Raw genomic sequence first — 3,919 nt, 5'->3', positions numbered from 1 at the left:
GTCAAATGACACACAGTGAATTATTCATTCAGATCTCATGACAAGGAAACTTGGTGTCTTTGTCCACCTGGGCTGCTGTAACAAAATATCATCCACTGGGCAGCCCACGCACAACAGAGATTTATCTCTGACAGTTCTGGAGGCTGAGGTGTCCAAGATCAAGGCCCTGGCCACTTCAGTGTCTGGTGAAGTCACTTCCTGATTCATAGATGGCAGCTTCTCGAAAGTCCGCATATGCTGGAAAGGGCAAGGGGCCTCTCTGGGGACTTTTTTATTATTTTATTTTTATTTAATTTTTGGAGATGGAGTTTCAGTCTTACTGCCCTGGTTGGAGGGCAATGGCAGGGTCTCCACTCACTGCAACCTCTGCCTCCTGGGTTCAAGCGATTTTCCTGCCTCTGCCTCCCAAGTAGCTGGGATTACAGGCACCCGCCACCATGCCCGGCTCATTTCTGGATTTTTAGTAGAGACGGGGTTTCATCATGTTGGTCAGGCTGGTCTAAAACTCCTGACCTCAGGTGATCCGCCCACATTGGCCTCCCAAAGTGCTAGGATTACAGGCGTGAGCCACTGTGCCCAGCCATGGGGCTCTTTTATAAGGGCACTATTCCCATGCATGAGGGTTGCACCTCATGAACCACTCACCTCCCGAAGACGTCACCTCTTGATAGCATCACATTGTGGGTGAGAATTTCAACATTCAAATTTGAGGGAGACACACACATTTGGACCATAGCACACAGGTGGGTCATAAAGCCAGGGTTCCGAGGCAAGCCTGAGGTCATCAGCCAAGGGTGTCTGCATCGGACAACACTCAACTCGGGATTGGCACCCAGCCAGTACCCTAAACTATACAAGATGCCACTGTAGGGACAGGGATGACCTCTAGAAAGGTGACCCTCAGTGGGCCAGACAGGGCTTATGAAGAGAATTTTTCTACCTTCTTGGTGTTTCCTGCCTGCTACTTTCAAACAAGCATCCTGTTTTTAATGTTTTCCCAGTAATATTTTATGAATGTTATTGTGAAGGTAAAGGAAATTGTATTTTTGCTCTTATTGTTGTTCACTCTATTCCTATTTAGCAATTAACATTGAAAGGTAAGAAAACCAAGAGAAAGAGAGATTGGAATGTGGATATAGACGCAGATTCATACTAGAAATAAAAAAGGGTTAGCTATGGAGAAGGATACACAGATGGAAATAGCAAGACAGTCGGACAGACAGACAGGTTTTTTTTTCTTAAGTAATAATAGGAACCAGAGGATGATCAGGAGGGGGAGGAAAAGAAAAAGATGAAAGCCCTGTCTAAGATGCCCACGAGCTGTCTAGTTTGCATTTGTTCCGTTGGTGCGCAGAAGGGTGCATGTCCTCTCTTATTCACCGTGATGTGAGGAACCTGTATCATCCCTGGGCACAAGAGGGTGAAGGTGGCCATCTGTGCCCTTCTCTGCCTCGTACCCTAGGCACGCCCCTCTAGATCCCAGTTTCTCTTTCTGCCAAAAAGGGGGCAGACCTGGTGAGTAGCTGAAGTTCCTTCCAGCCTGAAGGCCACTCGAAGGTCTTCTCCTGCGCCTTCCCCACAGCCCGGGTCTGCACTCTACTGGGATTTGCTGGGCTGGATTCTCAGAGGAACTCAACATCGATCGAGTTCCTCACTCCACGTTAAATCTTTGGAAAATTAACTAAAGATCTCCTAGTAAGATGCTTGTAACTTACTACATAAGGTGAAACAGTGACTTTACAGCACAAAAACTACAACTGAAGTATTACAACCAGCAGCAGGTTAAATCAACACCACAGGCCCCGTGATTGATGTATGTGATCAGGACATTACATCCTGGTGTTCTTGCCCCAAGTCTTGATGTGAATCTGACCACAAGGACAATTCAGACAACCTGAAATGGTGAGACATTCTACAAAATAAACATCAATGTCATGAAAGACAAAGACTCAAGATTTTCTGCTTAATGGAGACTAAAGAGATGTGACAACTGAATGCCAGGCATGATCTGGGATTTTCTTTTGGCTCGAACAGTCTTAGGACAATTGAAGAAATCTGAATGAGGTCTGTAGCTAATAGAATTGGGTCAATGCCATATCCTTGGTTTTGCTAATTGTACTATGGTTAAAGAAGAGAATCCCTTTGTTTTCAGGAAATGCACACAGCAGTATTTAATAGTAAAGGCACATCTTGTCTGCAACTTCCTCTGTGTGTGTGTGTGTGTGTGTGTGTGTGTGTGTGTGTGTGTGTGTGTGTGTGTGAGAGAGAGAGAGAGAGAGAGAGAGAGATAAAGATATGCAACAAATATGGTAAATATTAATTTTGGGGACTCTGGGTGAAGGGTATCTTGAGATTTTTGTGCTCCTCTTCTGCACATCTGAAATCATGTCAAAAAATAAAAAAAGGTGTGTGCTCTGCAAGGGATACCCAGATACCCATGCAGAAGAGAGAATTGATTCAAGAGATGAAACCAGAAGGGAGCCACAATGGTACCCACTGGGGAATGAGCCTGCAAATCCAGAAGTGGCTGCACCTGCAGCCCATCCCTGCAGGGTAGTTCTCCTAGACCTGCTTCAAGTGTCATGGTTTAAATTCTCAGGCATCCCTCAGGCCATACCGACACTGATATTGGCTTTGGGCCAGGAGGAGCTCATATGCCTTGCACATAACGATAGCTTGGAGAATGTAAAAATGCTGAGCTGTTATCACCTCTAATGACGTGATACATGCGAAAACGTAGCGTGTGCATGGAAGAGTGTAATGGAGTCCTACAGCCTTAAGCCACGATTTCATGTGTGACACACAGTAGTCACGGCTGAAATCTTTCTCCAGTGTGGCTGCTCCCTCCTCATTGAACACAAAGCAAGTTATACAATTCAGTTTTAGCAAATGTCTTGTGAGATGCGCTAGCACAATATTGAAGACCATGTGGGGGTAAAAAGAACAACTTCCACCCATACCAAGCATTTTCAGTGCCATGCCCTACCTGAAACACAACTGTCATCTCCATTTGAGCCAGGAAAACCCCAACCACGGAGAGCCGCACAGCCCCCCGCAGTGACTCTCTGGTGTGGCAGTGCCAGGGTCTGAAGCTACTGAGGCTCTTCCGGCAACATCTCAAGACAGCATGGTAGCTCCTTCCCAGCACGCCACGCTGCCCTGCACACACCGCTAGCTTCTGTCTATACCACACTTGGCACTGAGCACAATCCAATCAGATGCAGCATGCAATTGCTTTGTTCCATTTTCCCAAGGCCCACTCATAGGGCCTGCAGGTACCTGCACGGTCCAGGTCCAGGTCCATCGTTGTTCAATCGAGCCATCATGAACTGGAACAACTGCATCTTTCAATCGCGTCCTCCAGTTTGCCCAGAGCCATGCAAGCACGGATTCAGAACCGGATCTTTGCCTCTCTTAATAAAGTACACAGGGGACTGAAGCATCCAACTAAAGTGTGGTTTAAATAAGGAAGAAGAACTTAAATTCACCCACTGACCCATTTCCACAATCGTCAAAGTCACATGGTTTTATCGGTATTGTCATTTCTGTGTTAAACTTAGCTCTTACAGGCTTAAAAAGTAAGAATAATTGTTCAGGTATGCTTGGGAACCAAAGAAATAACACAGCTACTGTTTTCCCACATTGTCAAACTCAAACACCTGTGACAGATGAGCACCGCCTACTGAGGTCACAGTTCACCTTTCTGCACAAGAGCTGGTGGCTTTGTTCTCTGTCTGGAAGGACTTTCTGTCTCCCTGCGCTGTGTGTCCTCTGGCCTCTTGGGCCCATCCTTCCACGCCCAACTCAAGGGCCGTATTCAGCCTTCATCTTTGGTGGATGCCCAGGGACAGATGTGTCCACGGGACCCCCAGCACCCAGAGTGATCTTTCAGGGCTTAGCCTTCAAGGGTGTCATTTCC

General features: G+C 46.6%; 1 long non-coding RNA gene across 1 annotated transcript; it reads left to right on the top strand.

The window, feature by feature from the left end:
• Positions 1-578: 578 nt before the first annotated feature.
• Positions 579-2,095, top strand: LOC129457486 (uncharacterized). The gene is made up of 2 exons (XR_008649268.2): positions 579-1,028; positions 1,776-2,095. It is a non-coding gene; the product is annotated as an uncharacterized lncRNA (long non-coding RNA).
• The last annotated feature ends 1,824 nt before the right edge of the window (positions 2,096-3,919 follow it).

This window comes from Symphalangus syndactylus, chromosome 11 (genome assembly GCF_028878055.3).
Source record: "Symphalangus syndactylus isolate Jambi chromosome 11, NHGRI_mSymSyn1-v2.1_pri, whole genome shotgun sequence".
Taxonomy (NCBI): Eukaryota; Metazoa; Chordata; class Mammalia; order Primates; family Hylobatidae; genus Symphalangus; species Symphalangus syndactylus.
Note: the sequence above shows the minus strand (reverse complement) of the source record. Positions and strands in the feature narration are given on the sequence as shown.